Source organism: Lagenorhynchus albirostris, chromosome 5, assembly GCF_949774975.1.
Source record: "Lagenorhynchus albirostris chromosome 5, mLagAlb1.1, whole genome shotgun sequence".
NCBI classification, from domain to species: domain Eukaryota; kingdom Metazoa; phylum Chordata; class Mammalia; order Artiodactyla; family Delphinidae; genus Lagenorhynchus; species Lagenorhynchus albirostris.
The window spans coordinates 80366983-80390166 of NC_083099.1; the positions used below are offsets into that span (position 1 = coordinate 80366983).

The window sequence follows — 23184 nt, forward strand, 5'->3', positions numbered from 1 at the left end:
CACACTTCTGGGAACATATCCAAAGGAAACAAAACCACTAACTTGAAAAGATATCTGCACATCGCAGTTCATAGCAGAATTATTTACAATAGTCAAGACATGGGAACATGTGTCCATCAAAAGATGAGTGGATAAAGAAGCTGTGGCAGGGACTTTACTGGTGACGCAGTGGTTGGGAGTCTGCCTGCCAATGCAGGGGACACGGGCTCGATCCCTGCTCTGGGAAGATCCCACATGCCTTGGAGGGACTATAAGCCCGTGCGCCACAACTGCTGAGCCTGCGCTCTAGAGCCCGCGAGCCACAACTACTGAGCCTGTGTGCCTGGAGCCCGTGCTCTGCAACAAAAGAAGCCACCGCAGTGAGAAGCCCGTGCACCGCAGTGAAGAGTAGCCCCTGCTCACCACAGCTAGAGAAAGCCCGCACACAGCAACAAAGACCCAGTGCAGCCAAATAAATAAATAAATCTTAAAAAAGAAAGAAGTTGTGGCATATATATACAACGGAATAATATTCAGCATAAAAATAAGGAAATCCTGCCATTTGTGACAACACGGATGGACCTTAAGGGTATTATGCTAAGTGAAATAAGTCGGAGAAAGACAAATACTGTATGATCTCACTTATATCTGGAATCTAAAAAAAACATGAAGCTCATAGAAAAAGAGATCAGATTTGTGGTTACCAGAGGAGGGGGTGGGGAAAGCGGGGAGCAGGAATTGGATGAAGGTTTTCAAAAGGTACCAACTTCCAGTTACAAGATAAGTGATTACTAGAGCTGCAATGTACAGCGTGATGATTATAGTTAGCATTGCCGTACATTATATATGAAAATTGTTAAGAGAGTAAATCCTAAGTGCTCTCATCACAAGGAAACATTTTTTTCTTGCTTTTCTTTCTCTTTTTATTGTATGTATATGAGATGATGGGTGCTAACTAAACTTACTGCGGTAATCATTTCACAATATATTTATGTAAGTCAAACCATTATGCTGTACACCTTAAACTTATACACTGGAGTATATCAATTATATTGCAATAACACTGGGGAAGAGAAGAATAAAAATGAAAAAGATACACAAATTTAAAGAGCAAAGAGTGACTGTCCCGTTTACACAACCCTTCACAATCTCTCAAATGATAAAACACACACACACTGAAAGGCTAATAGTATGTTTTTGCTTTTCTATATTCTTCATTTTGCTTTTCTGAATTTTCTATAATGAGGGTGAGGTACAAATAATTTTTTTAAAGAAAAAAATTGGTTTTTAAAAAAACAAGTTTCGGGCTTCCCTGGTGGTGTAGTGGTTGAGAGTCCACCTGCCGATGCAGGGGACAGGGGTTCGTGCCCCGGTCCGGGAGGATCCCACATGCTGCGGAGCGGCTGGGCCCGTGAGCCATGGCTGCTGAGCCCACGCATCTGGAGCCTGTGCTCCGCGACGGGAGAGGCCACAACAGTGAGAGGCCCGCGCACCGCAAAAACAAAAAAAAAAACAAGTTTCATTAAAGAAGCCCAAGGGCTTTCTAAAGTTAGTGAGGCAATTTCCATGTTTGTTGAAGTCCTTTCCAATCACCCTGTGAGGTAATTCCTCCTTGTTAAATAGAAGTATTTGCCTAACCAGCTCTGCTCCACTGCTGGGTGAGGCTCCTGATGGAAGACTATATCCTGGAGTCCCCTCCCCTCCTCACTTCCAGGGTTTCAGATACCAAATCAAGTCAGCTCTTTCCCACAGAAGTGTCCAGGTCCCCCCTCTGCTCCACACCCTGACTCATCCCAGCTGAGCTCTCAGGTCTCTGTCATCCGTACACCCACTCCTCCCAATGGCAACGATTCTCCTTCTACCAAAGCAGATGTACTGCAGGGCTATCCAGCCCAAGGGACAAAAAGGTGAATAAGATCTTTGCCCTCAAGAAGCCAAGAGGGAACGGACAATTACTGTGTACCTACTAGGTGCCGACCCCTGCGCACTACACTTTCATGCATTATTTGTACCCAGCGCAGTCCTCACAACCACTTTCTGAGGAAGGTATTTATCTTTGCTTTGTAAATGAGGAAATTGAAGCTCACAGATATTTAGTAACTTGGCCGGTATAAAACGATCAAGCAAAATATGTTAAGGGCCCTTGAGAGGCACAAAAACGTGACAGAAGTTCTTCTAAAAGATTACACAATGGTGGGGGAAGTCAGGCAGGGCTTTTAGGTGTTGAACAAGAACAGGAAATTGTGTACATTATAGAGAGCTGACAGTATGAGAGGGACCTTGTTAGAGAGGGCTGAGGCAAGACCCTCACCCCGGGGCCGCACGATGCTGTGAGATTGATCAGTGGATAAAGGAGGACGTACAAGGCTATGCAATAAGAACTCAGACACTGGTTCCTAGGGGGTGATTTGAGATGCTGTGATGTGATAAGATACAATGTGATGCAATTATATACTGTGATACATGCAGAAAGCTTAAATAAGCCTCCGGCATATAATAAGCACTTTGTAAACATCACCCACTTTCTGATGCAGCTAGAGCAGGGAATGGTATAAACAAGATGGGAAAACAAGAAATAATGTGGTGAATTCCAGGAATGCTGACTAGACCAGTCTGGTGGAAGAGAAGGTAAATTCAGGTAAATTGGAGGAGTTTTGACAGGCTAGGAAGACTGCATTCTATCTTGAGCTCCACTGCCAAACAAATCTTTCTAAAACACTATGGAAAAGCTCCCCTATTCCAAAACATTCACTGGCTTCCCATTGCCCTTAGAATAATGTCCAATCCATGCAGCTGCCTCAGTAGGAGTAACCCTGGAATTCTTCCCTTCAAGGGAACAGGCTTTTGAGAAAGGTGGGTGGAGGAGGGGATAATATGAAGGAAAAGATTTGCCACAAACATATCGATCCAACAAAGGAAAATAAGGCGTCCCTTTAGGGTCAGTGCAGAGGACCTCGTACGCTTTGCCGAGGATGAAAGGGGAGGTGAGAAGCCTCACTCTTTTCTAGTTGCTTCTGAAAATTTCTTTAAGAAAGGTACGTGCCTGGGCTTCCCTGGTGGCGCAGTGGTTGAGGGTCCGCCTGCCGATGCAGGGGACACGGGTTCGTGTCCCAGTCCGGGAAGATCCCACATGCTGCGGAGCAGCTGGGCCCGTGAGCCATGGCCGCTGAGCCTGCGCGTCCGGAGCCTGTGCTCCGCAACGAGAGAGGCCACAACAGTGAGAGGCCTGCGTACCGCAAAAAAACAAAAATAAAATAAAATAAAATAAAATAAATAAATAAAAAGAAAGGTGAGTGCCTTTGTGACTCAAAGATAAAAGGCTGGTTGAGGGCAGTGAAATATCTGGGACCACACATCATCAGTTAATGAGCAAGTGGAAACAGCCTAGGAGGGACTGTGAAAGGGGCCTCCGGGGTGTTTTTGGGTTTGAGGGAGGGGAGGGTTGTGACCATGAGGGAGGGCAAAGGTGACTAGGGAAACCGGGTGGGGTGTGACGAGGCTACACAGAAAACAAACCTGGAGAAACCCTCACACGGCCTTGGGCTTAGAGCTGGCCCTGTTCACCTGGTACACAGGAATGGTGCAGAAAACGTCCCTCTGCTGAGAATGTCCCTTTTGTCCCTTGCTGAACGTGGAGGCTGCTAGGCTTTGTATAATTTATGAAAACTTTTCTGGCTCGTGCTTCCTACTGTCTGACTTGGCTCTCAGGGGAGTTGTCGGGCAGACATCACTCACTCCATAAGGCTGCTTGCGGATGCCAGAAAGCTCTTTCAGGCATGCCCCGGCACACTCGCAGGCCCAGCTGTGAGCATCAATTCCCTTATCATTGCCAACGAGTCGTTTAACTCCTCAGTCGAACTGCGTCAAGACCACAGTCAGCTTGGATCACCCAATCAAGATCTTATTTCCTGGACTAACAGACCCTCTCTTTCTTGCCACCTGCTCCTTCAGACGCCACGGATGGAGGCTCTTCTGCAGTGATGGATAAAGAGGATGGCCACGTCTGCCTCCAGAGAGCGTCCCAGAAGGAGAAGGGATGGAGCTGAGCAGGCTAATGAGACAAAACAGGGAAAATAAACCAGCTTCTTGAACTGTATGGGTCACTACCACCAATCATCTGAAGAATGAGGACAGTGTAAGTTTTTCTCTCATCTGAGTGTGTCCAGGCCATTTCTTTTTCTTTCTTTGCATGCCTTAGTAGGTGGTCATGGGATGCACTTACCAAATGCTATGTGGGTGGGGTCCCATGCTTAACGATAATTATTGCATTTAATTCTCACAACTCTGAGGTGTACACATTACTATTCCTATTTTATAGATGGAAAACTAAGGTTTGGTGTGGTCGGATGGCTTGCCCAAGGTCAAACAGCTACTGGCAAAGCTGGGGTGCAATTACGAGTCTGTCTGAATTCCAAGTTCATGCACTTTCCAGTACATTGTATAAACCTAACCTCCACACCAGGAAAACCCAGGCACAGACCAGGCATGGGGAAGACCAGAAAGCCACAGAAAGCTGAGCTGATTTCATTTCTAAGAGCAACTTGATGACAGAGAAGGACTTAACAACAAGGAGTTAAGAAACCTGGGTTCTAGTCCTGACCTCCAGGTACTAGATTTCAGACCTTTGAGGAGAGTAACTGTGTTCCTCTTTGAGTTGCCCCCAGGTGACTCACAGGTACTCGGTGCTGGGTACCTATCAGTTAAAGCAACATGAACCAGCTGTATATCCTTGACCAAAAAAATACCTACTCCCAGCCTCAGATTTTCATCTGCACTAGGTTCAAGTTCTGGATCTAGACGATTGCTAATGTTCCTTCCAGGTCTAACATCCCATGACCTCTGAACCTCCTGGATGAAGCTGGGGAGAAGCTGGGCTAGAAATTAAGAAGGCAGATCTGACTTCTACCTGCAATGTTCAGGTCCTCACTCCTACTGGTTCTGGTTTTTATCTAGGTCTTCTAGGGCAAAACACTAGCATTCTATTTTGTTAGTTTTGTTTTTGTATTGTTAATTGACTCCCCAACTTGTCTCACCCATGAGAACAGAAATTTGTGTTAAATAAATATAAACTTCAATCTCAGGAGGTTTACATATGTCTCCTTTGGTATGGCTGGACTCCTGTTAACCCCAGTGCTATTTTTATTTTTATTTTTTTTTGGCGGTACGCGGACCTCTCACTGTTGTGGCCTCTCCCGTTGCGGAGCACAGGCTCCGGACGCGCAGGCGGCATGTGGGATCTTCCCGGACCGGGGCACGAACCTGTGTCCCCTGCATCGGCAGGCGGACTCTCAACCACTGCGCCACCAGGGAAGCCCCCCAGTGCTATTTTGATTATTATGGAGGCTGGAGTCCTCCAGGGACTTGGCTTTAAATGGTGCTGAGTTCATCTGAAGGTCCCCCCCAACTGAAGGGACCGTGCCCTGAGAGCAAGAAATACCTTCCCTTGCTTATTGTACCTTCTGGTTTCCTGGGAGGCTTAGCTTCCTAATGGTTTCCAGACCTGTGGCACCATGGGTTCTTTTCATTTCTGTGTTTTCCTAAAATCAGCTTTGCTAATGAAAGATGGGGAGCGTTTAGAAAAACAACTTCATCATTGGCCTGCTAGGCCTCAGTGAAGAACAGCCAGGTAGCGCTTATCAGCTCCTCTGGCACACCCCCTCCCAGCATCCTTTCATTTCCTGCCCAATATTCCCGAGCCACAGGCAGCCATTGTTTCGAGAACCGCTCTGCTTGAAAGCCTGGGTACTGCGGCCTCCCAGAGCTTCCTGTTGTTACAAGGCCCCGCTTTCCTGCTGAAAACAACGGCACTTCCCTGCCTATGTAACCCTTTTGGGGCAACTCATTTCTTCCATGAGCTTGTTCCGTGCTTGCAAATACTGGATGCTCATGAAATTTATCTTATTTAGCGTTTTCTTTTTCCTTAGTATACAAGTACTGCAAGTAGGAAAAAATGTAAATACAGATGAGCAAAAGAAAAAAAATCACCAAATCTCACCCTCTTCTATTAGAACTTGAAACCTCTTTAGTGTTCATGGTTTATGACTATTCATCAACATACACAGAATTTACGCTGGACCCAGGGCCAACCATTCCCAATGGTTGAAACGGAGGCAGGGAATCCTGCCTAGAAACCAGCCTCCTGGAGGTTCTCATACATTGGTGTGCAAAAGAGGCTCTCAGCAGCTTAAGAAAAGTGCAGCTTCCTAGAGAGATGCCCCTGAAAATTCTCAGGACTACTCTTGGAGAAATTCTGAAAGAGATCCTCTTAAAAAGTTTGTTAAGGGCTTCCCTGGTGGCACAGTGGTTAAGAATCCGCCTGCCAATGCAGGGGACACGGGTTCGAGCCCTGGTCTGGGAAGATCCCACATGCCGCGGAGCAACTAAGCCCTTGTGCCACAACTACTGAGCCTGCACTCTAGAGCCCGCGAGCCACAACTACTGAAGCCCCCGTACCTCGAGCCCATGCTCCGCAATGTGAAGCCCCCGCACCACAACAAAGAGCAGCCCCCGCTCGCCGCAACTAGAGAAAGCCTGCGCACAGCAACGAAGACCCAACGCAGCCAAAAATAAATAAATTAATTAATTTAAAAACCCCACAGATCTGATTGCGTTTGTCCCTAGCGAAGACCAAGAGCCACATCGGGGCACGCTTGGTTCTTTGTGATCCCTTCGCCCACACTACCCTCTCTAGTCACAGCAAACCCCCCATGGGTCCCTGAAGCCCATGCTTCATGCCCTTGCGTTCTCCTTCTTCTGACTGAGATGTACCCCCCACGCAGATGCTCCGTGGTCCTTCAGAACACTACTCTAGAGCCTTTCCTGTAAACTCAAATAGAGTAAATCGTCAAAACACTGGACACAAAGCTCTGCTGTATAGTCTAGAATTCTGGACACTAGTTTATGGTGCAAATCAAGATAGTCTAATTTCTCTGAGTTTCTGTTTTTTGGCCTCTGGGAACATAGTTGAGGGATATGATGTAGAGTATCTTGGAGACTAACACTCCTCCCTTCCCCACCTTTCTCTCTGAATCGCTGACACATCACAACAAAAAGATAGGCTCCTCGAGAGACTGCACCTTTTCCTTTGCAGGGAGTGCATTATTCTTTATGTAAAATCAGGCAAAATTAATGGCGGCCTGCGGTTTGTTAAAACAGCGAGGGATGATGATATTCAAGCTTTTATCCTGAGGTTTTGCAACTCATGAATTACTTAGTATTCTCTGAACGTTTCCTATGCAGAGCTAGCTTCATTCAGAAGCCAGATACTATAATTCCCTGAGCCTGATCACTCCTCCCCTTACCACTCTGAGACCCCTCCTTTCAGCTCTGTCTTTAGACAAGATCCTCACCAGATCTGTTTAGGACTAAGGCTAAATGATAAAGATGGCATGAAGGATTACTGTCAAAGTTCTGGGCACTTTCTCAGAAGAGGAGCAGTCATAAATAATACCTAAAGAACAGACAATTAATAAAGAAAATGCTAGTTTACCGTAAAGACACTTCTAGAGTTAGAGAAGCTAGGTATCAAACAGCTTTCTATGCTTTTAATTCCTAACTTTTGGGGAATTCCCTGGCAGTCCAGTGGTTAAGACTCGGCACTTTCACTGCCGTGGACCTGGGTTCGATCCCTGGTGTAACTAAGATCCCATAAGCCGTGCAATGTGGCCAAAAAAAAAAATTTTTTTTTCCTAATGTTTGTTCTCCTCACCTTTTCCTTAACAGCTTCAAAACTGGAATTTTCTGCTGCTTGTTTTTTTTTTTTTTTTTTGCGGTACGCGGGCCTCTTACTGTTGTGGCCTCTCCCATTGCAGAGCACGGGCTCCGGACGCGCAGGCTCAGCGGCCATGGTTCACCCGCCCAGCGGCTCCGCGGCATGTGGGATCTTCCCAGACCGGGGCACGAACCCGTGTCCCCTGCATCGGCAGGCAGACTCTCAACCACTGCGCCACCAGGGAAGCCCTGCTGCTTGTTTTCTGCTATAGAAAATGTCAGTGGTCAGATCTGATCCTACGGTAGCCCAAGAATGGGCAGTTTTTAAATGGTAAGGCTCAGGTTCTGATCCCTTTTCTTGGGTACCCAGAAGGGGTCAGGGAAGGGGTCAGGGATTCCACCCCGGGTTCTCTGGCACCAGAGGGCAACAGCCTGTGCTGGGAGTAATAGCCTAAGAGGCTCCAAGTGGGGACTGAGTCTCTACCCAAGCTTGCACACAAGGAGGCCACTGTAAAGCTTCCAGGAAGAAAACAATGGCAAGAAATTGGTGTTTTAAAAGATCTGTCAGTACCAATTACAGTGAGGGGAACCTAGAAGCAGAGAAACCTTCTGGGAGAGAATCTAGGCACAGGGTGACTCACCACCAGGTCACCTCTTCGGGGAAGCCATCCCCGATCCCCAAAAGGACTGAGTACCTGTTATATAGTCTTAGGGCAACCTGTACAAAATTGATACTTGACTGAGTAGGTTTTGTTTCTGTGTTTTTAAACACCTGCATTTTTTTCAGTGAACTCCATGAGGAGCTATGTCTATCTTATTCAATTATAAGCCACCGCCCATGATCTAAGCTCATAGTCTAGTGCTCAAGCAGCACAGAGAACAAGGCAAAGTACACACACGGATGGATGATGAAAAGAAAGGCGGGGCCAGGTGCGTGAGCATCAGCTGGACCTTGCGTAGGACGTGGCGAGATGACATTGTCCTAGCAAGGGCCAGATTAGATGCAAAGTGCACATTTGTTTCCAGGGCTTTTTTTCCTTCCCAGCTCCGTATTTATTTTCTCCCTCTCAGCCATCTCATCCCCACCTGCAAGCATCTGTTCCATACTCCATTCCCGCTTTCCAGGGGTTGGTCAACCAGAATCCTGGAATTTTGGACTGCCACAGTTGGAACGGACCTTAAAATCACCTGGTTGAACCTGCTTGATTCAGTGTCAGGAAACTGAGGCTCCAGGAAGTTTGGGGACTTATCCAAGGTCACTCAGCTGGACAGTGGTAAAGCCCTAGCGTTAGAGGGAGACTGAGAAAAGGGTACAGGAGTGTTGAAAAGTCATTAGGATTTCCTTTCTTTCCAGTTTTGAGGATTAGGGTTTAAATGCCTGGAAGGCCTCTCTCTGGTCCAGACTAACACTTTGGTGTCAGACCTAATTTAGGGTATTTAAGCTGAGGCGCACCCTTAGCGGCCAAACCAAATTAAGCATGTTTATTGGATCTTCACGTGTGAAACACCGTGCCAGATTTGGGGATTCAAAGAAGTATCTTATGAGACGCTGCCCGTGACCTCAGCTTATAGTCTAGTGAGTTCAATTACATGCAGTTAAACTGTGGGTAGAACGAAAACGTCAGGAAGAGTTCTTTCTTGTTCATTCTACATCTGTCAGGCAGGAGTCAGCTGGGTTTAATGATATCTTTCTGGACAGAGAGGAAAAGGAGGCAGCTGCCAGAGGCTTGTCTCACCCCTTCTGAAAATGTGATTTCTCTTCTTAAAAAGTGAGTAGCTGACCCTGAGCAAGGAGGAGGCATTTGTTTATTGTCTTGAAGACTCCATGATTCCCGTTTAAAGAGGGTGTGGCCTTGCAGTGACTTAAATTCCCTGAAGAGAAAGAGATGGAATAGCAGCCTTTCAGGGCACTCTCCCGACAGTGTGGCAGGTGTGGCCTGGGGACACAAAGCAGGCCTGAGCTGGTTGAGGAGACTGGGGAACCTCCAAGGAGGATCAGCTCTATCTGGAGGATAGAGCAGCTCTGCTATCCTGTGGGGGACCCAGTGGAGGGCGGTCGACTGCTCAGGATCCAGGCCAGGTGACGGATTCTCAATCCAGGGGACCTGAGAGGGATTGGAGAGGACAGGCAGTGGGTGCCTGGGTGTCCACTTAAAAGAGGTGGGCAAGGGCTGACAGAGCCCTTCATGACTCAGTCTTGAGAGCAGACTTCACGGTGTGTGTCCCGACATCTTGGTTTGACGTCATTTGCTTAGCTCACTTAGTAGTCCTCTCTCACTTACCTTCTCTCAAGCATCTGGGAAGAGGGACAGATCAGGGAAGAGAAAAAGGTCCCTGCCCTAGTCTTCTACATTGTTCAAGCTGTGCTCATGTCCCACCCCCACCATGAAGGCCTCCCAGACTCATCTGTCCATCAGGTATGTTCTAGCAGCCACTCTATGTTTTGGGTGCTGCATGCTAGTCGTCAAAGATGCCACGGAAAGCAAAACAATAGGCCCCATCTTCAGGGAACTTAGAGTCTATAAGAGGGAATTCATCTAAATGAATCACCTCCTCTACTGCTCCTGGTTAAGGGGACGAGGTCTGGAGCCATTAGGCCTGGATTCAAATCCTCCCGCTGCCACTTTCTGCCAGTGAGATGTGGGCACATCTCCTAGAGGTCGATGCCATAATCCTAGTGTGCCGGCTAGGTGCCAGGTCCTGCCTGTGGTTCTGTGTAATTACAGATAGTAACGCCTTTCACTTTACAATGTTTCCCAATTTGGGTAAAGAATCATATGCTTATAAGGTTCAGTTTCCTTATTTGTAAACTGGAGTTAATAATAAAGTCTACCTCATAGGATGAGATTTAAATAAAATAATCTGAAAAGTGCTTGGAACAATATCTCAATAAACTTCCAATACATATTGAAAATTGCCATTGCTGCTTGTAGAGTGACTATCATCCCACTGGACTTGGTCGTCTGGAGTGAGTGGATCCTTATATCCAGGACTGTTTTACTCCTCTCTGGATCCCTAGCGCCCAGCACCATGCCCTGCACTATGGCGATTTTGACTCCATGGCTTCCCAAAGGAATTGTGTCACAGGCTTTAACCACACAAGGGTACACTTGCAGAATAGCTGATTGGTGGCCTGTCCAGAAATGCTGCTTCCTATCTGGTATCAGACAGAATCATGGGAGAATGGAGGATGTTCTCCTAATTCACTTTCTCAGTAGGGTTGCCAGAGAAAATACAGAGCACCAGTTAAATCTGAATTTCAGATACACATGAATAATTTTTAGTGTATTTTCCCAGTATTGCATAGGATATATATTAAAACATGATTTGTAATTCACCTGAAGCTCAAATTTAGTTGAGGGTCTTGTATTTTTATTTGCTAAATACGGTAACCTTATTTCTGAGTCCATCTCCTACTGTTTGCTGTCCCTTCCCCAAAGCAGTGTTCCCTTTAAGCCTTACACTCACAAAGCCACATCGATAAATCTTCCCTGACTCCTATTTACCCTATTGACCCACCTTAGGCCTATCCATGGGATACCTCTCATGATTTAGCTCCCCGCAACAAGAGCAACAAGATGACGAACTGAGAAAGGGGTGGGGCAGCCCCAGGTGTGGATGTGTCAGGGAGCCAGAATCCTCACTGGGTCAGAGGCATCAGGATGTCCAGAAGTGTCGGTGGGCTCCCCTCCCAGTAGAGATAAGGGGAGGCTATTTCCCCACCTGGTCTCTCGGAGAAAAGGGAGAGAGAACAAGGATGAAGCCAGTCTCGACAACCTGATCAGGTTTCTCTTCTCATAGGTTTCTTTGTCTTCTAAGCCTGCCTCCGCATGTCCCCACCTCCTGGTGGCCCTTCTCCTTGCCTACAAAGTATATTTTTGACTGTATGAGTGGGTGGATGGGTGAGGATATTTTTGCAGCACTCTTTTAGAAAAGGTGGGAGCAAGATACCAGGGTATCTATGACTTGAGGGAATATAAATTTTTGGAGTACCACCTCCTTTTTCCTTAGAACATTTATTGTGTACCAGGCATTGGGCTAAGTATCTCATATGTATTACATCATCCAGTCCATACAACCCTGCAAGGCAAGTATAACTATCCTCATTTTACAGGTGAGAAATCAGGGGCTGAGAGAGGTTTACTGCCTTGCTGATCATCATTTGGTTTGCAAATGGTGGAGCCAGTATTTAAGCTGAGTTTCTGACTCTGAATCCCTCTCTTAATTAGCTTCCTATTATTGCTCCTTTTTCAGAATACACCCTGGCACCTACTAGGTGCTCAATCACTATTTCTTGAACGGATGCTTGATTGAATGTATGAATGAACGTATCTAGACTCAAGGAGCCACACTCAACCTCTGTAGGCTCACCAGACAACGATCACCAAAAGAATGATTTATCATGAAGTGTCTACCTATTTCTGATTTTGAAAATTCATCAAAGTGTAATTTGTGATCAAGTATTTCATGGCTACTAATTTCATTACAATATTGGGTGTATTTGTTTTTAAATGGAAGTGTTCTGGTTGTGGGTCCTGAGTTCCACAGACCTTGATGCTCCTAGTTATAGTCTGCATTTATTACAGTGTTTTGGGGAAACATATGCCCTGTGTAATTCAGGAGTCAGCTGGATTTTTGAGGAATCATCCTTGTGGGATTCTCAAATCATAGCCTCTGGCTGGTCACAGCCTTTTTAAGAATTCTACTGACACATGCTCTGACCTTCAATTTTATGTGAACCAGCAGTAACCAGCAGTCTCTGCATAGCTCTGAGTATTCTATTGAGAAATTTATTTTTTCTTTTGATCTTGATGTACATTTGGTATTAATTTTTTTCCTGGTGTGTTTCCATTTACACATGAATGACCTCAGTTTGTTTTTAGCAGAGCATTGCTACAGCTGGATGAAGATGCAGGGCTTATTAAACAGAAAAAAGTCCTTGAAGCTGCTGGCCTAGGACAGAACTGCTTTTTCAAAGCACATACAGTCATAGCATACATTCTGTTACATACAAATACACACACACTGAGTCAGAGGACATCAGGCTGTGAAACACAGAGGGACTTTACTTTGAGGAACGTGAAAATGAATATAAAGAAGTAAAACAATCATCATCTTAAGAAAAAAGTGATGGGGGCCAGGTTGGGTACGAGCTGTGCTATGCAGTCTGGTATGGTTTAGATCATCATTCCAGGAATGCCCAGAGCTTCTAAGTCTTGTGTTAGAAAGTGAGAGGACACCTGGGAGACCCCTGAGAGGTAGCAGGAATGTCTTCTGCACAGATTTCTGGTTCTTACATAACATCGGCGATGGGCTTTTCAATCGAGATATGTGCTTGGACATGCATTAGCATACTTCAGAGAAGAGTAAGGCAGAATAATAAATATGGGATTGTCTCATATTCTTGGCCATATGGTCAACAGAATTAAACCGTTCCAGAAAGAGCGTCACTTAAATTCCTCCTGGAGACTGCAGCCTTAGCTTGTGTGTGAAAACAATACCCACACTCACACTGAGAACTAGGCTGGATACCTCGTATCTGTGGGTTTTGATCTGATCCTCCCAACACCCTGCAAGGTAAGAATCATCATTCTCATTTCCAGAGGAGGAAACTGAGTCTCAAAGAAAGAGGTCCCTTGTCACATCATCCCTTGTCACACCACACAACTGCTAAGTGGCCCAGGCTCTGTCCACCCCACGTAACTATTGCTATTCGACGGCTGATGGGGTCAAATGGAGCCAATTTTCATAGACACTAGAGCTACTCCTATATCTAATTAGTCACTAAATGGTACTGGAATTATATACCGCATTTGGAAGAGATACCTCTGGAGACTTCTGTGGAGCTCCAAATTTGGAGATACCACTAGAGCACTGAATTTAAATGATAAAATGAAAAGACAACAAGTCACCTTAAGAGATGGCCACAGGGGTGAGCTAAGCTCTTTCGCTGGCTAAATTATTAATTTCTATACACCAGACCCTCAATGTCTGCCATAAATGTGTGGCTCAGCAAAATTAAAAATGACTACATGACAAGTATCTCACTGTGGTTTTAATCTGCATTTCCATACTGGCTAATGATGGTAAACATCTTTTCATGTGCTTATCCCTCTGCACATCCTCTTCAATGAAATGTCTGCTCATATCTTTGGTCTATTTTCTAATTGGATTGTTCAGGGTTTTTTTTTATTGCCAAGGTTTGAAAATTCTTTATATATTCTATATACTAGTCCTTTGTCAGATATGTGGTTTGCAAATATTTTCTCCCACTCTGTAGCTTGTCTTTTACCTCTTAACCAGGATCTTTTGCAGAGCAAAAGTTTTTAATTTTGATGAGCTCCAATTTATCAGTTTTTTCTTTTATGGATCATGCTTTTGGTGTGAAGTCTAAGAACTCTGCCTAGTCCCAGACCCCAAGGATTTTATTTTTTTCTAAAAGTTTTATAGTTTTGCATTTTATATGTAAGTCCATGATCCATTTTGAGTTAAGTTTTGTGTAAGGTTGAGGTGGAGGTTCATTTTTCAGCCTGTGGATATCCAATTGCTCCAGCACCAGTTCTGGTGTAAAGGCTATCCCTTCTCCATTGCATTGCCTTTGCACCTTTGTCAAATCCGTTGGGTGTACTCATGTGGGGCTGTTACTGGGTTCCCTAGTCTGCTCCATTGGTCTATGTGTCTATCCCTTTGCCACACTACCTTTATACTGTAGCTACGTACTAGGCCTTAATATTGGGTAGAGTGATTCTTCCCATTTTCTTCTTCTTTTTCAAGATTGCTCTACTATTTTAGAGCCTTTGCTTTTCCATATTAATTTGAGAATAAGCTTGTCTTTGTCTACAAAAAAACTTGCTGGGATTTTGATAGGAATGGCATTAAACCTATAGGTCAATTTAAGGAGAAATTGACATCTTTCATATATTGAGTTTGTAAGAACCTTTTGATTTGTTCCTTCTCCACTCCTGTAACTCCCACCCAAAGGAGAGTGTCATTAGTTCATGTCTGAATTACCTGACTTACAACTCGCCTTTGGATTGTGTTCTTCTGTTGTCCCCATTCATCTTGTATATTGCTGCCAAAATAATGGACCTCAAGCCCTCCTCCACAAAGTTCTTGTCTGCGAGTCTCAAATGGCTTTCTACTCCAGACCCAGGCTCAGGTCTACCCTCTCTGCAAACTCCCCAAACTTCCACTTCTCATTCATTCTTGAGATACCCGGTAATTCATGACTCTGGACCTTTCCCTATTCCTAGAACTTAGCCAGGAATTCCTTCCACACTGCGAAGCTAATCTGTTTCCATTTTCTTCTACCAATTCAAGCTTACTCCACGCAAGAAATATTCCCTAAATAACCCGGTCATCTTGTACGTGCTCTTACACAGCAGCACGCCCAGCATATCCAACATCCAGAGCAGGTCCTTTTTAACGCCATCTTCCTTTATATAAAGGAATTATTTTCAGCAATAAGCATATAATAGTAATACAGTAATAATTATTCATTGTTCTTTTCTTTTCTTTCTTTTTTTTTTTTTTTTGCGGTATGCGGGCCTCTCACTGTTGTGGCCTCTCCCGTTGCGGAGCACAGGCTCCGGACGCGCAGGCTCAGCGGCCATGGCTCATGGGCCTAGCCGCTCCGCGGCATGTGGGATCTTCCCGGACCAGGACACGAACCCGTGTCCCCTGCATTGGCAGGCGGACTCTCAACCACTGCGCCACCAGGGAAGCCCTCATTTTGTTCTTTTGTTTTAAATCAATTTACTTGAAAAGGAAAAATAGAATTCTATTTTAAAGATATTCATATTCAGTAAAGTGTTTCATGTATGAACTAAAATTTGCACTTATGAAACAAAAATATTATACCTTGTAGTTTACACTCTATTTCACTAATTTAAATTTTGGCCGTAAATAAAAACCTCAAGTTCTCATATAATGACTTAAGTTTTGTTTCCCCCTATTTGTAATCACTCTGTTACTGTTGTTTACTTGACACCTACTGTTTAAATGCAGGAATGTGTAGAACCACGGGGTTGGAGACACAAGCTGCATCTGAAACAAGCTCAAACTATTCAAACCAATATGAACCGATTGTTAAAATGAACATCTGTAGTCGAATCCACATGCGTTAGGGGATGGCTGTACAAGTTGGAGGTCTCCAGACTAACGTCCTTGTAGAATACAATGTTTATTAAAGGACAAGTATTAAAAATGTACCAACATACCAGATGTGTTTGCACATATATTACTAAAACGCACAGTCCCTCAAAATATTAAACATAGATTTACCACATGATCCAGCAGTTCCACTCCGAGGTATATCTACCCAAGAGAAATACAACATACATCTGCTCAAAACCTCATACATGAATGTTCACAGCAGCATTATTCATGAAAGCCAAAAAAGTGGAAACAACCCAAATGTCCATTAACTAATGGATAGATAAATAACTGGTGGCATGTCCACACAAAGGAATGTTAATCGACAATAAAAAGGAATGAAGTACTAATACAGGATACATGGGTGGGCCTTGAAAAGAGTCTGTTAAAAATGAAATAAAATTTTATATAGTTAAGTGAGTCATCTATAGACTTTTTGTTCAGAAATCACTGTTTTCAAACTCAACCCCAGGATCTAGATTCCCTGTACAGATAATCAACACAGAGCACCCTATACTGATGAACTGTGAACAATCCATAGATATGTCTGCTGCTCTTTCCAAACCCAAAAGCAGTAAGAGCCCCTGTTCCCATGGCTTTGGAGACACTAGCCCTGTGGTTATCCCACCTCCCAGCCATGGCCCAAGGCCGCTGCTCCTCTGGGTCCAGATCCCCACGGCAGCATGGCTACCACATATGGCCCTTCTCCTGACTGAGCCTCCAAACCCTGTGGGAGCCTATGTGTTCTCCCCCTCCACACCCTTCTCCTCCTGTATCCCTCTTCCCCCCCACTCACAATGCCACCAGCTCCACCTCGGGAGGACACATTTCCCCAGAGGCTCCCAGACCTGCCCACTACCCCTCCCAGCCCACAGGAGATTTTGTCTCCACTTTGAGGGTCAGAGTTAGGGTTCTTGGAAACCTCACTTGCCTCCTGGCAATGTCATAAGTGGTTGTCAGTTCTTACAGTACTACAAGTGCTATTTTTAAAAGACATTCATGTACACTGTCTCCTGTGATTCTTGCACTTTTTAGAAGCTAGATATTATTTCTAGCTTCTAGAACATTTTCTAGACATTTTTGCAATTTTGATGATAAAATTGAGGCTCAGAGAGGTTAAGTAACTTGCCCCAAATCACACAGCCAGTAAGTAAAGGAACTATGATAGAAACCTATGGCTTCTGCTTCCTATTCCAGTTCGGTATTACATAGAGGAGTAAACCACAATGAAATTATAGTCTGCATAGACTTTTGTTGATTGGCCTTGGAGCCTAACCACCATTTTAGACCTTTTTTTTTCCATGGGAAAACGCATTTCAAATTCTAAGCATTCAATGTACAAGTGTTCCCCTGCAGCATAATGCATTTTTAATTTAAGGGCTGACTCTATCATCTCTCCACCAAAGTTTCATTTTTATTGATTCCATTGTTACACTGGTCAGGACCCAAAGGGAAGATTCAAAACAAAGATTTTGGAGCCAGGCTTGGGCCCGCCACTTATTAGATGTCACCTCAAGCAAATTATTTAACCTTTTTGAGCTTCAATTTCCTCCTCTGTGAGATGGGGGTAACATTATACATGTAGGATTATCATATGTATATTGCCTGAATAGGCGGGTGTGTAGAGTGCCCATTGTGGTGCTTGGCACTGAGTCCATCGGCAGTAAATGTGTAATGTTGCTTTACAGAGTGACTACAACCCGGAATGTACCCCCACTGGCCAGGAAGGGCCCTTGTTTATCCAGTTGTGCAGGTGAAATTAGCAATAGTGCCCCCTTCCATTCTTAAGGTGCTCCAGGATGGATGATAAAGTACATGGTTACCTTACCTGCAGATGGCTGGCCGGCAGGGCCCAGGAATGGTGACTTCAGGGGAATCACATGGCCCCAAGGCCGGAGCTCCCTAATTACAGGAAAATCTGGCCTTTGTCAAGAGCATCTAACCAGGGAGCTGAGAGCTACTGTTGGGATGTTTCCAGAAGCAGAGTCGAGGGTCTGAAGCCAGGAAGAGAGCTTGCAGGGATTAGGGAGCTCAGCCAAAGGAACCAACAGTCACGCAAGTGTCTGGTCGGCCAGGACTCCTGCCAAGGAGCCAGGCCGCAAGGGCAGGGTGGGAGTTGGAGAGGGGGCCCAGACGGCAAGCCAAACAGGAGGTAAGGGTGAGCCAGGACACAAAGTGTCAGGGACACCAGTGAGGGAGGTCAGCAAGGTGCTGGTAGGGCGACGGGTCTCACTGGGCATGGAGCGGGTGCCTGGGCATCAGGCCCCCGTGGTATCTGGCTCCATCCTTCCTCATCTTTAAAGGGGTTGAGGCACTGCCTAGGGCACATCCAGGTTGTACCCTCCATGACATTGCACATATGCCAGGGCTGATCAGTGACTCTGAGACTGCCAGTGATAGCAAGGACCAAACATAATGGAGGCAGTGCCATTTAAACCTCCCAAGGCAACGTTTCCTCCATCTGCTCGTGTCAATTTGCCATGTTCGATAAATAGAACTGGCAGCTTATTTCAGTTTTACCTGAGTACTGACTTCTCACAAAGTCCTGACTTCTCACGAAGTGGCTGTCTCATAAATGAGGTGTAATGATCAAAAGACCTACTAATTAAGAGGCAAGCTTGATTAGAAAGAAAGGAATAATGGGGTGGGAGTCAGAACTTCTATCCTAGTTCTGCTTCTTTGTGATCTGATTCTTGAGATGAGTCATTGCACCTCCCTCAGCTCATTTTCCCCAGCTGTCAATGAGGAAATCATTGTTGTGAAGGTAAACAGAGAGTATGGGTACACAAGCATTACAAAGATTGTGGAGGGCTATACAAATACAAGCTAGACATAGCTCCAATATAATAATAATGTAGCAATCTCTTCTAAAACAGACAATTATCATCTGTATTAAGAAGCTCAGAAAAATAACATTATGTTTAAAAAAGAATACACCTGGGCTTCTGGTGGTGCAGTGGTTGAGAGTCCGCCTGCTGATGCAGGGGACACAGGTTCGTGCCCCGGTCTGGGAAGATCCCGCATGCCGCGGAGCGGCTGGGCCCGTGAGCCATGGCCGCTGAGCCTGCGCGTCCGGAGCCTGTGCTCCGCAACGGGAGAGGCCACAACAGTAAGAGGCCCGCGTACCGCAAAAAAAAAAAAAAAAAGAATACACCTGGGGTAGATGTAATGAACAGATTCTAGTATACTGGAATCAGGACAACTTCAAATACTAAAGAAATACTCCTTTACATGCTCCTTGAATATGTTAGTGGGAGTTGCTAATCTCACCTCCCTCTAGAAACATACAACAGTTAGAAAACATAAATATCTTCCCCCAAAGTTGGGATAGATACAGGGATGATAGGCCCATACTAGAATATTCATACTAATGGAAATTCAGAGTCCTCTTTTGAAGAAGGAAGGACAACCTTTTCTTTCCAACAAACACTCCTGGTTCAAACCGGAATGCTGAGTTGATCGGTTCTGGTCCAATATTTCAGCAGATGGAACAAACAGCACCTTTGGTCAAGGCAGCATAGTGTTATAGAAAACGTGTGGGCCTGGAATCTGACGAGCCTGGGCTCCTTACCAAGCCGGCCCTGACTGCTTCTCTATGACTTCAGGCAATTCATTCAGCCTCACTGAGCCTCGGTGCTCTCATCTGGAAAATGGAAGCAACTAATCGAGTTGCTATGAGGACTGAATTAAATAACACCTACCACATTTCAGGTATAGCACCTGGCTCAGAGGAGGGGACTCACTGTCCCTATGAGAGCACCTTGACCTCTGCCTTGTGCTGCCAGGAAGCCCGGGACAAAGACCATGGCAGTTGCCTGCCTCTAGTCAATGTGGGTGAGCGGTGAGACAAGGCTGCCAAAAACGCTAACCCACCCCATGCCTTGCGAATGGAAACATAGGGTCTCAAACTTGTGTGTGTGTGTGTGTAGTCTGCTCCAGCTAGAACACATCCCACACCTGGAGCTCTGGCTGCAGCTTGCAGAGGCCCATCTTAAAATACAGGGCATCCAGAGGAAGGTGAAGAGGAGTCCAGAGGACCTGAACACCACCTCATTTGAAGAGTGGTTGAAAGAGCTGGTGGGGGGGGGCGGGGTGTTGAACCCAGAAAAGAGAAGTCTTAGGATAAAGTGAGAACTGTTTCCAAATAAGTGAAGGGTTTCATGCAGGAGTAGGTGAAGATATATTCTCCGTGACCCTGGAAAGCAAATCACGACCCAGAGGTAGAAATGACAGATGCACTGTGTGGCTCAAACGCAGGAGGGGCTCTGGATCATGGGGAGCTCTTCACCTAGGGGAACGTCACTTCCCGCAGCTCCTGGGGTCCAGGATAGCCGTGCTGGGCTAGGCGGAGATTAGCTGCCCTGTGAGGTCCCTTCTGAGTCAACAGGCCCTCAGCAGAGCCCTGGATCTTACAATCCTGTTATAATTTTTTGGTCCGTATTAAATCATATTTTATAAATCTCCAATTTTTAAAAATGGTTGATCGAGGTGATTATGCCTGAGACATGTTAAAAGCCAGAGGAGTCAGTGAATATGTTAAAGTTGTTTGCCTTTGGTTATTAGATTCAGAACACTTTTGACGATTTCCGTTCCAGTCTGGAATTACAGAACACTTCCTAAAGCGCCAGGAGCTTCATATCCATAACTTCCCTGACTCCTCCTTCCCACTCAAAATCCATCTTGGAGTCAGAGTCCTATTTATTACTGCTTTACCCGAAAGTTAAATTATTTTCAAATTTAAAATCTAAAAATAGTTTATATCACTTTCCTTAAGCCCTTCCATTTTTATTCTTTTCTCTCAAATCGTTCTAAAGTTCAGAACCTATTTGTGCAGAAATACTATACACACACGTAGAAGGAAACTGATTAAAGAGCTAGTTTTGATCCTCTTTCTCCCCCAAATACAACTGTGCAAATGACATTTTTTATCTCGTCTCAAGCATGAAGTGCTACAGAAGTACAATTCACTGCTCACACAATGTTCAATTATTCAGCATGGGACCCTGGGGCTAAAGGAGATCTGGGAACCCTAAGGTCCTCGCCAAGCACCCCTTGAACTCATCAGAGCAAGGGCAGACCATCAGAAGTGAACGTTTGAAATATGTCAGCAGTTTCAGAGGAGCACCCAATGACATTTTAATCTGAAAAATTATAAACAGCCCCACTCCCACCACCAGCCCTGCCACCTCCTGAGGAATGTGCAGCGTGGTGGATCTGAAGGAGCCATTGATAAGCAGAGCAGCTTTAAAGTGCCCTGGTGAGGGGAGAGTTTGACAGCAGAGATTATTTCTCATGCTTTCAAAGGCGCACACTTTATAAATGTTTTGCACATATACGGCATGGGTCTGTTTCTATGCACGGCATATATACATGACTGTCTATTTAAAAGCATTTCAAAGCTCATTTAGTAACGGCTTCTCCTAAGTGCTGTGGGGTGAAAGACGAAGAGATAAAGAAGGCCAGGTCTCTCCCCAAAGTACTACAGAATGCCCTATCTGCCAGCTACTTCCACGCCATCTCCATCTTCCTCGTTTAACAGATGAGGAAACGGGGATTCCAAGAGGGGAGGTGATAGGGTTGTCAGAAAGTTAAGCCTAGGCCCAGGTTTCTTGATTCTAAACCTAGAGTTTACTACGTGATGGTGGAAAGAAAATATCCACACTGTAAACCACAAAGCAATGCTAAAAATGGGCAAAGCCACTGGGGGCCTGGAGCCCTGGTTTTCATCCCAGCAAAGGAAGGCACACCCTGCCCCATTTTTTGGCCACTGCAATACAGACCACAGGGTGCTCACCCTGGGTCACAGAACAGTCATGCCGCTGACGTGCAATGCAAGACGGTGGGTCATTCCTACGAAGCTAGCAGGCTGAGCTGCTGGCATCACCCTGCCTGCAAAGAGCAGAACTAGCCAGGCCACGCTCCACCCCTGGTGCAGCCCTGGGTTCTCTGTGATTGCTGTTTCAATCCACTAAGGATTTGAAGAGGCAAGTGGGAAAAGACAAACCCCATCTCCTACATTTCGCCAACGCGAAATTTCTCCTACATTTCGCTCTTGCCTTTCAGTCTGGTTTGCGCCTTTCCTGAAGGCTCAGACTACAGTACTAACCAGAGAGATTAGATCAGTTCAGACATCTGTCAACTGAATAGAAATGTCTACCACACCAGTTGGGTTTATGAAGCAACTGGGGGAGTTGCTGATGAGACTGGAAAAGCCGCTCGCCTTGGACACAGCCTCATTCTCCTCTCCATGGTGACTCCCTCAGTGTCTCTGTTTGTTTACCCATCTGAGGTCTTCGTTTACCAGTTTCTCGTCCCCAGTGAGGACCCACACAATAAGGCTTGGGGACACTGCGGTGGGGACACTGCAGATGCGGCGCGGCCCCAGAACAGTCTGTCCTTTCATGGCTGCTGTGGAATGAGCGCGGCTCTGCTAGCGGGCACGCAGGGCATCTTCTGTCTCCCGGCCAAGTCCGGTTTCCAAGTTCCCTACCGTAACCTTGGATACGGCTGGATGGGGGTGGCAAGGCCCTGTGAGGGGTCTTTGTTTGTCACTGGAGGCTCTTTAGAAGGAGGGTGTGGATAGCTGGGTTCTGGGCCTGGCAAAGAAGGAGGGAAGTGAACGGGAAAGAGGGAACGGACTGCTGCAGGCCGACAAAGAAAGGATCCCGGCCAGGACAGACCCACCATATTAAGCTCTCCGGGTCTCTAGCTCCCCTTCACCCCCTCTTGTTTCCTCTTATCTGCTCCCGCTCACACAGGCTGCGAGGATTTTATGTAGGAGGGAGCGTGTGGGGTTTGCAGGGCACATGGTTCTGGTCCTGCAGCGGCACCGTCAGGCAACCTTACGGGACTCGACGCAGGCTGTGCTGACCTGCGGCTCCAGAGAGTAAGCAGCAGGGAAAGAAGAGCTCGGTGACCATCTGCCACCACGACGTAAAAGGCAAGAGTAGAAGTGGCAGGGTCCCCCAAAGTTCCTAACTCAGGGTGTCCTTTGGGGACTCTGCACCCTGAGCTCATATTCTCAGACAGACTTCTTTGCCGTAGGCTTTCTAGGTGCCTTCCAAGGTATGTGATCATGTCATGAAGTCTCATCATGGGTGATTTAATTGTCCAATAGATATTTCTTGGAATAATAATAATTATTATTTTTCCAGGAGCTATCATTTCAAGCAGCTATTATATGCCAGACATCTACATACATGATTTCATTTCCTCTCCCCAACAATCCTGAAAAGTGGGTATTATAATCCCCTTTAATAAATGAGAACAGAGGTTCAGAGGTTAAGCCTGCATGACGAGGAAAGGGCAGAGGTAGCTTTTCTGTCTGACCCCAAATCTTGT

General features: G+C 45.7%; 1 protein-coding gene across 1 annotated transcript in view; it reads right to left on the reverse strand.

The window, feature by feature from the left end:
• ARHGAP31 (Rho GTPase activating protein 31) overlaps nucleotides 1-23184 on the reverse strand; it is a 109711-nt gene that overhangs the window by 55270 nt on the left and 31257 nt on the right. The window lies entirely within an intron of this gene.